At 43.0% G+C, this 11,874-nt stretch overlaps 2 pseudogenes across 2 annotated transcripts; both read left to right on the forward strand.

Moving 5' to 3' along the window:
- The first annotated feature begins 915 nt into the window (after window positions 1-915).
- On the forward strand, window positions 916-1,386 carry LOC308415364 (cofilin-1-like; annotated as a pseudogene). Its single transcript has one exon. The product of its transcript is annotated as a cofilin-1-like (transcript).
- A 6,708-nt stretch (window positions 1,387-8,094) lies between these two features.
- LOC308414816 (N(6)-adenosine-methyltransferase catalytic subunit METTL3-like) lies at window positions 8,095-9,188 on the forward strand (annotated as a pseudogene). The gene is made up of 2 exons: window positions 8,095-8,267; window positions 8,320-9,188. The product of its transcript is annotated as a N(6)-adenosine-methyltransferase catalytic subunit METTL3-like (transcript).
- Window positions 9,189-11,874: the final 2,686 nt, after the last annotated feature.

Consider the following 11,874-nt stretch of genomic DNA (forward strand, 5'->3'; position numbering starts at 1 on the left):
GGGAGGCTGATGGTGTGGCTCAGGGAGAGAGAGCACTTGTCTAGCATGTGCAAGGCCTAGATTTCAATCCCTAAGACTACAAAAAACCACACTAATTTAATAATACACTTAAATATGGTCTAGTGCTGGGGCTGTAGCTCAGTGGCATAATCTTTTCCCAGCATGCACAAGGCCCTGAATTCCATCCCCAATGCTGCCAAAAAAGTTAATGCAAATTAATGTATATATCTAGTACATGAATAGATCTTCTGTATACAAATATGTGCATGTCACATTCTCAAATTACCCAATTATCCTCAAAATGTTTTAAAAGCTACTTCTATTTTTTGATCCCAGCATCTCATCAACATGCATGCATTACACCCAACCTGTTTTAATGTACAAATGGACTCCTATATTTTGTCAGGAGTTGTATGTTTTGCTTTTAAATTTTGTATCTCTTCTGTATTTTGTGAGCTTCAAGTAATGTTGATTGTTTTTTATTTTATTTTATTTTATTTTTGGATATTCTCTGTACTTACATTTCAGATGTTATCCCTTTCTCCCCAATCCCATCGCCCCTCTCCCAGTATTGCTTTTTTTTTTTTTTTTTTTTTTTTTTTTTTGAGACAAGATCTTATATAGCCCGGGTTGTTCTCAAACTATGTATTGGAAGAGGATCTTGAACTTCGATGCTTCTGCCTCTACCTCTTAGCTCCTAGAATTACGGATGAGTGTCACCCCGCTCAGTTATTGTTTGAATACATTGATAGATTTGAAGAGTCTAGTCTACTTGACTTATACAAGGTCCCAAATTTGAAATTTATAATCTTGTTCTATGTAATTATGTTAAGATTGGGTACTTTCGGTTCAGTCGGATACCGGCAGCAGCTGCAGCAGCTCAGTTCTTCAGTAGCTCCCTTTCGTTTCCGGAACATGGCTTCTGGTGTGGCTGTCTCTGATGGTGTCATCAAGGTCTTCAACGCCAGAAGAAGTGAAGAAACGCAAGAAGGCAGTGTTCTTCTGCCTGAGTGAGGACAAGAAGGACATCATCCTGGAGGAGGGCAAGGAGATCCTGGTAGGAGATGTGGGGCCGACTGTGGATGACCCTACACCGCTTCTGTCAAGATGCCAGACAAGGACCGCCGCTATGCTCTCTGTGATGCAACCTATGAGACCCAGGAGAGCAAGAAGGAGGACCTGGTGTTCATCTTCTGGGCCCCTGAGAGTGCACCCATTAAGAGCAAAATGATCTATGCCAGCTCCAAGGATGCCATCAAGAAGAAGCTGACAGGAATCAAGCATGAATTACAGGCTAACTGCTAAGAGGTCAAGGACCGCTGCACCCTGGCAGAGAAGAAACTAGGTGGCAGCACTGTCATTTCCCTGGAGGGCAAGCCTTTGTGAGCTACCTCCAGCCTTGCCTGGAGCATCTAGCAGCCCCAGACCTGTTCTTAGGCTTTTGCAGGCTACCTCTTTTTCTGCCAGACCGAAGGGGCTGGGGGCGAGGCGGGGGGAATCCCAGCACAGGAAGGGGTATCCTTCACTCCAGTTGCCAAACATCCCTTCCACCCCCTGGACCGTCCTTTTCCCTCCATCCCTGATGGTTCTGGCCTTCCCAAACTGCTTTTGATGTTCTGATTCCTCTTGAGTTGAAGAAGACCAAGTCCTGTCCTAGGCACCCAGTTTGGTGAGAGCCTGTATTTTTTTAACGACACCCCTACTCCTCATTCCTCCCCATCCCATGATGCCAACTTCTAACCACAACAGAGACTCTGTTTTTGTCTGTTTTGTTCTGTGTGTAAATGAAATGTGGAAATGACCCTCCCTGCACCAGCTGGTTGCCCTCCTCTTTCCCTTGATCTTGGCCATTCACCCCCACCCCTGTAAGGGATCTTCAATTTAAAAAAAAAATAAAAAGGTTAATTAACAACAACAACAAAAGATTGGGTACTTTCAGCAGGATAGTGCACAGGAGTGTATAGGGAATCTCCATGGCATCTAACTTGGCTCCTGGAGTCGGCCTTCACTGTGTTTTCTTGCAGATTTAGTTTGGGAATTTTATTTTAAAAGTAGTTCCCTTATAGGCTATAAAAAGATTCTATTTTTCTGTTAACGTGTTTTTAATGGTTAATTTTAGATCTCTTGTCTATGTAGGATCCACACTTTTGTTTTGAGACAAGACCAGGCTAGTCTGGAACTCACCAGATCTGCCTGCCTCTGCCTCCCCTAGGACTGGGATTAAAGCCTGTGCCATTGTGCCTGGTGTATTAGAATTCACACTTTTTAAGTAGTAGATAGAAATGCACTTTTCTTTCTTTTCATATAATGAGCCATAGCCAGAGTTCCTATCATCAAATACAAAATAATTTCTCTTTTTTCCCATTAACTTTACACACACTCTCTCTCTCCATATATACATCATACTATGTTACATACATAGAAGTCTGTTTTGTTGTTGCAGTAATGGCACTTTGATTGTAACATTTTGTAGTGTAACTTACTATCTGATAAGGCAGTTCCTTTTCTTTAGTCCTTTAAGGCGATTCTATACATTACCACATAAACTTCAGAAATTCAATAGGGAATTTTTAAAGGACTTTTGATGAATTTATGAATTATCTTAGAAGTTTGAAGGCTAAAGAAATGACTCTGTTGGTTTCTGTCTAAGTATAAAGACCTGGATCCAGATCTCCAGTACCCATGTAAAACCTAAGGTGTGTCTATAAGCCCTCTGGGGCCCACTGGTCAACCAGGCAAACTGAATCTGTGATCTTCAGATTCAGTGAGAGACCCTGTCTCAAAAAATAAGGTGGGGAGCAATAGAGGAAGTTTTCTGATTGACCCATGGTATGAATATATATATATATAATCTTAAATACAACCTGATGAGTCTGTATAATGTTATTTGTATGTATGTTTTTGGGGCTGATCATTTGGTATTGGACAGCCAATTAGTGCACTCTTCCCTAGGGAACTCTATTTCTCTCCTACTTTCAGTATCCCTTAATTACCTGAAGTTCTTTGTGTAGGGTTGAGTTGAAGGCATGGGGGCTTTTCCTGTCTACTTTGGCATGTCTATTGCTGTAGTTCATGTTCACCTAATGCCTAGGCATTCATGGATAATAAAAATTAATTTTTAAGATTTTATTATGTTGGTCACTATGGTCTTAAACTGCAGGATTTGAGCAATGCCATCTCAACCTCCAGGTTAGCTGGGACTGCAGATGTGTGGCACTGAGCTTAACTTTTGTTATGAATTAATATTCATAATTTTTGTGTAAGTCCTTTAGAAACACCAACTAGAGGCTGGTAAGATAGATTAGGAGGCATAGACACTTGCCTTGAATGCCTGGTGACTTTAGCAGGGTCTCCAGAACCCACATAAAGGTAGAAGGAAAGAAAATGACTCCATAAAATTGTTCTGACTCCACACATCCACATCTATCTGTCTCACGTTCCTGAACTTTCACACACAATAATAATAATAATAATAATGATAATAATAATAATAACTTTGACATTTAAAAAGAAAGATACCAATCTGTCTTTTTCTGAAACTAGACAGCTAAACCTAAGTTCCTATGAAAAACAAAAAAGTACAGGCAGTATAATTCCAAAAAGACTGATGGGCGATTTGTTCCATAAAAGTGCTTTGTAAAAATCTGAAATAAGGGAAGGAGAAATGGCTCAGTGGTTAAGAAGGCATACTTCTTTTGCAGAAGAGCTGACTTCCATTCCTAGTACCCATGTGAGATATCTCAACAACTACCTATTACTCCAACCCTAGGGAACTCAATGTCTCTGGCCTTTTCAGGTCCCAACACTCATATGCACATACCCCCGAACGTGGACTCACACACATAACTAAAAACAAAAGGAAGAACTGAACAGTGAGCACTCAGAAGGTAGAGGCAGGCGGATCTCTGATTTTGAGGCCAGCCTGGCCTACAAAGCAAAGTTCGGGACAGCTAGGGATAGATATACAAAGAAATTTTGTCTCAGACAACCAAACCAAACTAAACCAAATACAGTAAAACAAAGGTAAGCTGAAATTAATATATTTATTTATTCTCTTTACATCCCACTATCAGCCTCCCCCATTGAAATTAATATTTATGTACCAAAACTTAGAGTCTTGGTCAGTGGAATGTTTCTGTGATTTAGATCAGGCTCTGCTCATCTCAGCTGGGCTAACTTGTATGTCTGCACTCCACTGGCTTTGCTGGAGGCTGAGTGCTGCAGCACACATTAGATGGATGGTTATACCTATTTCTACAACCCCATAGTAAGCTAGCCTGGGTATTTTCTCACAGCTTTGGTTGATGTCCAAAAGAGGAAGGAAAATATCCAAAGGTTTTTGAAATGTATGTTTATATTCTACTCCTATGTCATTGGTATAGCAAATCAAGTGGCTAAACTCAGTGTTGGGGGGGTATTACCAAGTATTTTGAATACACAGATACATGGAAAATGGGAGTCATTCATGAAAGCAGAAAAGGAGATGTCTTACTTTTCAATTGCTATGAAAAAAAAAAAAAAAAAAAAAACACCATGACCAAGGAAACTTATACAAGAAAGCATTTATTACGGGCTTACATTTTAAGAGAGTGAGTCCAATAACTGTCACAGTAGGGAACATGGCAGCAGGCCAACATGGTGCTAGAGCAGTAGTCTGATCCACAAAAATGAGGCAGAGAGCTAACTGGGAATAGTAGGGGGTTTTTGAAACCACAAATCAGACCCTGCAAGTGACTTTTCTCTTCCAACAGTGCCATGCCTCCTAATTCTTCCCTAACAGTTCCACCAACTGAGAACCAAGTGTTCCATTTATGAGCTTATAGGGGTCATTCTCATTCAAACCATCACAAGGGGCTACTAGGAAAAGGGAGGGAAATAGCAAGAAGTGGGCATGAAGATTGGGCAAGAAAAATCTTAAGAAAATTGATTAAAAAACAATGCATGAAAATGCCATGATGTGCCAGGCATGTACTCCAGAGGCAGAGGTAGGCAGATCTCTGTAAGCCCAAGTCCAGCCTGGTCTACAAAGGAAGTTCCAGGACAGGCTGGACTGTTACACAGAGAAACCCTGTCTCAAAAAACTAAATAGAAAGGAAGGAAGAAAAGGGGGAGAGGGTGGGGGGTGGGGGGAGAGGGAGAAAGGAAGATGGAGAAAGGGAGAGAGGGAGTTTGGCACTGGTGGTATAGGCCTTTAATTCCAGTACTTGGGAGCTGAGAAAGGTGGGTGGATCTTTGAGTTTGAGGCAAGCATGGTATACAGAGCAAAGTCCAAGTCAGCCAGAGTTACACAGAGAAAAAGAAGAAGAGAAAAAAGCTTGATATAATCCATTACTTTGTATGTTAATTTTAAAATTAATAAACATAGGATACCTGCATTCATGTGTACATACACATACATGCACATATATACAATTTAAAATAAAATAAACCTGGGGCTAGAGAGATGGCTCCATAGTTTAGAACATATGTTGTTCTTGCAGAGAACCAAGGTTCAACTCCCAGCACCTGTACAGTAGCTCACAACCATTTGTAACTCCACTTCTAGGGAATCTGATGTCTTCTGACCTCTGTGTGCACATGATACACATAAAATACACTCATGCATTAAATAAATAAATAAATAAAATTAAAAAAAACAATCTGGGTCACCATGACATGTACTTTCCCTAGCACTGATGTCTAGAAATTCAGATTTTTAGTTGGATTTCACCTTTGGCCCAAGAGCTGAGAGTTTTTGCATATTCAAATGGAAGATACATTTAACATTGGGTGCTTGTTTTATCCAGTTGTAAGCAAAGAAAACTGTCTCCCTGTTGCTTTTTGGAACTCGCTGAAATTTTCTTATGGTTAATATTGATTTGTCATTTAGGTTTTCTGTATTATTGTTGGCTGGCGTGTGACAGTTCCTGAAGAGACATGAACAATATCTATTGAATTGCAGATAGGGCACCAACAAGAAACCAAAGAAACAGATAGGCATTGGTGGCACATAGCTTTAATCCCAGCACCTGGGAGTCAGAGGCAGGAGGATCTGAGTTGGAGGTCACCCTCCAGAACAGCAAGGTCTATGCAGAGTAACTCTGATCAAGAAACAGAGAGAGAGAGACAGAGACACGGAGAGACAGAGAGAGAGAGAAAGAAAGAGGAAGGGAGAATGAATTCCTCTCAAGCCTAGCTTAATGAACCAGTAAGTTTATCAAGGTTATTTACACTGAAAAACTGGTGGCAGTAACCATACAAATGAGGGCAAATTGCTACCCCTCACTGCTACTCATAGGTCTTATGATGTCCACCTGCACAGAACAGGTTAATTTATGTGCCTGTCCCATCAGAACCTCCATCTGTCAAGACTCTAATCAGGATATGTTGCATATCTGGAGTCTACCATGTCAGGAAAGGTATGTCATAATAATATCAGGAACAGGAAGCTGGCCCATCACATTTTCATCCACACACAGGAAATGGGGGGGAGAGTTGGCTGAGATTCAGACCCTCAGAGCCTGCCCCCAAGTAATATATATGTATTTCCTGTAGCAAGGCTCATCCTCTCAAAGGTTCCATAGCCTCCTCAAACAGCACCACAAACTGGGGAGCAAGTATTTAAATACTGAGTCTATTCAGAACATTTCTCATTCAAGGCACCACAGCAAAGCAGTCCTGTTAGTGCCCTGACGTGCCATCTATCTATGAGACAGGAATGTGTAATGTTCCTTCCAAAATGTTATTATTGGAGAGGACCCAGTGGCTTAAAATGACAATGGTTCCAACCCAGTCTGCATGGCATTGATGACAGGGCTAGGAGACACTGCTCTAAGTTGCAATAAATGTGTTTGCCCCCTTGGCAGAGTCTAGTTCTATGCCACCTGTCTTAGAGTTACTACTTCTGTGATGAAACACCACAAAGCAATTTGGAGAGAAAATGGTTTATTCACAGTTCCATACGACTGTTCGTTACTGAAGGAAGTCAGGACAGGAACTCAAACAGGGTGGAAACCTGGAGACAGGAGCTGATGCAGGGGCCATGGAGGGGTGCTGCTTACTGACTTTCCAAGGCTTTGCTCAGCTTGCTTAAATCTGGAACTCAGGACCACCAGTCCAGGGATGGCACCACCCACAAAGGGCTGAGCCCTCCGCCTTCAATAACTAATTAGGAAAATGTCCTACAGGCCCTACAGTTTGATCTTTTACAGAAGCATTTTCTCAGTTGAGGCCCCTCAACACTGAAGACTCAAGCTTTTCTCAAGTTGACTGATTATCCATCAGAACCCCAGAAAGAGGCTTGATTAGATGGCCTCCAATCCATCCAATCTTTAATTGGATGCGCTGGTTTTACTGTTATGAAATGGAAGGGGTGAGGGATTCCACCTGTTGTAATTCTCATCTGCAGCTAGCACTTGCTGCTGTAAAGTTGTAAACTGGGCTTCTGAGCATTTCCACAACTGGAACTAAAACCCTATTGCAATTATTTGCTCAGGTTGTTTTTCTGTTTTGTTTTGTCTTGAGACAAGATCTCATTATGTAGCTAACTCAGGGACTACAGATGTTGTGCTGGGCTTAGAGACACTAGAGGTAGGGGCAGTAGGCACTGGGCTATCACTTTGGAAGGTTGGGGACAGTGCTTCTTCTGGATTCCTTAAATCCAAGAGCCCAGAGTCCTGCTTCCGCCGCCGCTGCAGTCTCTCGCGAAGCGGAGTCCAGCTGTTTCTTATGGGCCTGGATAGAGCTCCACGTGTCCGACATCCTAGTTCCCAGCACCGACCTGGCTCCAGTCAGGCTCGGCGGGCTAGCACCTCCCTAGCTTACTTAGAACGACACTACATCTAATTCTCACGCGGACGCCCGAAGGCCAGCCGGAGAAAGAGCCAAGATAGAGAAGAAGTTGCTACACCACCTCTCAGATCTGGCCTTAACCTTGCCCACTGATGCTGTGTCCATCCGTCTACGCCAGATGCACCTGCCACTGAAGATGGGGTAGAAAGCCTTCTACAGAAATTTGCCGCCCAGGAGCTGATTGAGGTAAAGCGAGGTCTCCTACAAGATGATGCACATCCCACTCTTGTAACGTACGCTGACCACTCCAAGCTGTCTGCCATGATGGGGGCTGTGGCGGAAAAGAAAAGCCTTGGAGAGGTAACAGGGACTGTCACAGGGCAGAAACGGCATGCAGAGCAGGACTCTGCAGTGGCTGCCTTCGCCAGCTCTTTAGCAGCTGGTCTGGCCTCTTCAGCATCAGAACCAGTTAAGGAGCCGGCTAAAAAATCAAGGAAGCACGCTGCCTCAGATGTTGATCTGGAGATGGAAAGTCTTTTGAACCAACAGTCAACTAAAGAATAGCAGAGCGAGAAGACGAATTATCAATAAGCACACCGATGAGTCTTTAGGTGACTGCTCTTTCCTTAACACATGCTTCCACACGGATACCTGCAAATATGTTCACTATGAAATTGATGCTTGTACGGATTCCGAGAGTCCTGGCAGCAAGGAGCATATGCCAAGCCAGGAGCTTGCTCTTACACAGTGTCGGTGGTGATTCCAGTGCAGATCGACTCTTTCCACCTCAGTGGATCTGTTGTGATATCCGCTACCAGGACGTCAGTATCTTGGGCAAATTTGCAGTTGTGATGGCTGATCCACCTTGGGATATTCACATGGAGCTACCATATGGGACCTTAACAGATGATGAGATGCGCAGGCTCCATGTACCAGTACTACAGGATGATGGCTTTCTTTTCCTCTGGGTCACAGGCAGGGCCATGGAATTGGGCAGAGAATGTCTGAACCTCTGGGGTTACGAACGGGTGGATGAAATCATCTGGGTAAAGACCAATCAACTGCAGCGCATCATTAGGACAGGAGGGACAGGTCACTGGTTGAACCACGGGAAGGAACACTGCTTGGTTGGTGTCAAAGGAAATCCCCAAGGCTTCAACCAGGGACTGGATTGTGATGTGATTGTAGCTGAGGTTCGTTCCACCAGTCATAAACCAGATGAAATATATGGCATGATTGAGAGACTGTCCCCTGGCACCCACAAGATTGAGTTATTTGGACGACCACACAACGTGCAGCCCAACTGGATTACTCTTGGAAACCAACTGGATGGGATTCACCTACTAGACCCAGATGTGGTTGCTTGCTTTAAGCAGAGGTATCCAGATGGTATCATCTCTAAATCTAAGAATTTCTAGAAGGACTTCCTTATAAAGCAAATCATTCAGCATCATAGCTGTAGGCCACACCTTAAGAGAAGTATTTATGCAAGTGTCCCCCACCCTGTATATAAATACAAGTTTGTATTATAATTGGAAAAAAAAGATCTCATTATGTAACACTGGCTAGCCTACAACTCACCCTGTACCCCCAGGATGCCTTCAACGCACAGGGATCCACCTGCTTTTGCTTCTTAAGTGCTAGTTCCATCAATTCTGTGGCCCACATGCACCCACTCACATACACACAGTATACACATACACCATACATACTCCTAGACATAAAATAATGAATTAAAAATAAAGGGAATTCATCAAAAGTATAGCACAGTTAGCCTAGTGTTCATGAAGTCCTGGGTTCAGAGTCAAGCAAAGAAGAAGAAGTTGTTGTAGTTGTTTCCTGCGAGTCTCGTGCAAGGTGCAAGGCCAGCTAGGTCTGGGTTGGTGGAGAAAGGAGATTCCTGACTGCCAATACCAGATTTGATTTCTTGAGATGGTCTCTCACATACCCTAGGTTGGTTTTAAATTCCCTATGTAGCCAAGGATGTTTTGAATATCTGATTCTCCTGCATCTGCCTCCTAGACGCTAAGATCATAGGCATGAGCCACAAACCCAAAGCTTAGGACATGCTGGGTAAGCACTCCATCAATTGAGTTATATTGCCAGCTCATGAGTTACATTTCAATTTTGTCAAATCTTTTTATATTGTTGGGTTTTGTTTTGGGTTTTTTTTTTGTTTGTTTGTTTTGTTTTGTTTTGGTTTTTTTTTTTTTTTTTTTTTTTTGGTTTGGTTTGATTTGATTTGGTTTGGTTTTCACTTTTTGCTTTTTATCAAGACAAGGTGTAGCCCTGGTTGTCCTGGAACTAGCTCTGTAGACCAGGCTGGCCTCAAACTCAGAGCTACCTCCTTCTGCCTCCCAAAACCTGAGATTAAAGGTGTGCACCACCCCCTTCCTGCTAATTTTGTTAATTCTTGTTGATCTGTTCAAGTTGTTTTTATCATACTTTATACCATTCTTGTTCTTTTATATTTCACTCTCTTATCCAAGGCTCCAGATGATTTCTGTCTAGTTCTTAATTCTGGCTGGAGTGCTTGGCAGTGCCTTCACAAAATCAGGAGGAGGGCACCAGAGGGACAGCCTGCATATCATTTTGGGGCTGGAGGGAGTTTGGTTCCCCTGCACTTCCAAAACTTGGCTGCGTGTAATTCCCTGACTTTGAATATTTGTGTACTTACTCCATAAATGTGTGCACACATCTATGAATGTGTCTGTTTATGCTCTGCTGTCCTTAGCACTAGAGACTGACAGAAGTTTTCACAGGGAAGGACTCAGTGAGATGACTCTGTGTAGCTATTCTTCTGTACCAGTTCGCACAGATCTCTGAGCTGGAAGGAGCAATTCCATGGATGTGAATGTCCCAGTGTATTTCTCATCTTTGCCAGTGAGTGATGAATTCTGTGTGCTTTTCCATGCCTAAGTATCTGCATCTGTGAAAGTTAGTGTTTCTGAGTATTGGTGTGTCTCTGCTTGTGTGGAGGTTGCTAAGGATGGAGGGGGGGCTTCTGAGTGCACCCCTGAGTTTCACAGTAGATATATATATATGTAAAAAGTGCACCGCTACGTGGCAAGTTTAGACTCTCCCCGTCTGGAAGAAACATTACAACAGGAAATAGTCTAGATTCCGGCTTCCGGATGGAATTTCACTCTGAAAAATACCCCTTCCCGGCCCTCTCAATAAATGCAGCATTCTTTGTCTTTCTTCAAGTTGAGGGGGTGTGTGCTAACCTTGACCTCGGAGGCCATGCCTTTCAGGAGGTTTTGGCAGAACCATGAAATTCCACACCCTGCCACTTGCCTCTTGCCAGGCTCACTTCTTCCTCCTGGACCCTTTTATAGCCTCACATTATCTACCAGACTAATTCCAGTCTAAGCTGTTCAGAGTGGCCAGATGAAGACACAGGACAGTGGGACAAATGAACAGCACCAGGTTGTTGGTTTTGTTTCTAACAAATACATTTATACGGGGGGGGGGGGGCAAGGAACAGATACAAGACAGAGACCAAAAAAGTCAGAAATGGAGAGAGCAAAACAAGCAATAGGTGGAGAAAGATATGCAGAGATAGTTAAGTTTATTTAGAAAGATGAGACCAAATGTAAGAAGAGACATATTCAGCCAGGTGTGGTGGCTCACACCTTTAGTCCCACCACTTAGGAGGCAGAAGCAGGAAGATCTCTGAGTTTGAGGTAGTGTAGACTGAGTTCCAGGTCAGTCAGGGCTACACAGAAAAACCCTGTCTGAAAAAACCAAGAAGGAGGAGAAGGTATTAGGGGGCAACCTTGTAATCCTAGCACTCAGAGGGCTGAAGCAGGAGGACTAGGAGTTTTGAGGGCATCCTGAGCTACACAGTAAGACCCTATTTATATATTTTTAAAGGCCAAATATGATGCCTCTTATCTATAATCCCAACATTCAAGAGGCTGAGGCAAGATGATCGTCATGAGGTCAACCTGGACTACATAGTGGGTTTTAGTACAGCCTGAGCTACAGTGTAAGACCTTGTCTAAAAGAGAAATAAAAGGCTGGAGAGATTGCCTAGTGGTTAAGCACTTGCTGCTCTTGCAGAGGACCCAAGTTTGTAACTCTAGTTCTAGGGCAATCTGG

The sequence above is a fragment of the Micromys minutus genome (assembly GCF_963924665.1).
Source record: "Micromys minutus genome assembly, chromosome: X".
NCBI classification, from domain to species: domain Eukaryota; kingdom Metazoa; phylum Chordata; class Mammalia; order Rodentia; family Muridae; genus Micromys; species Micromys minutus.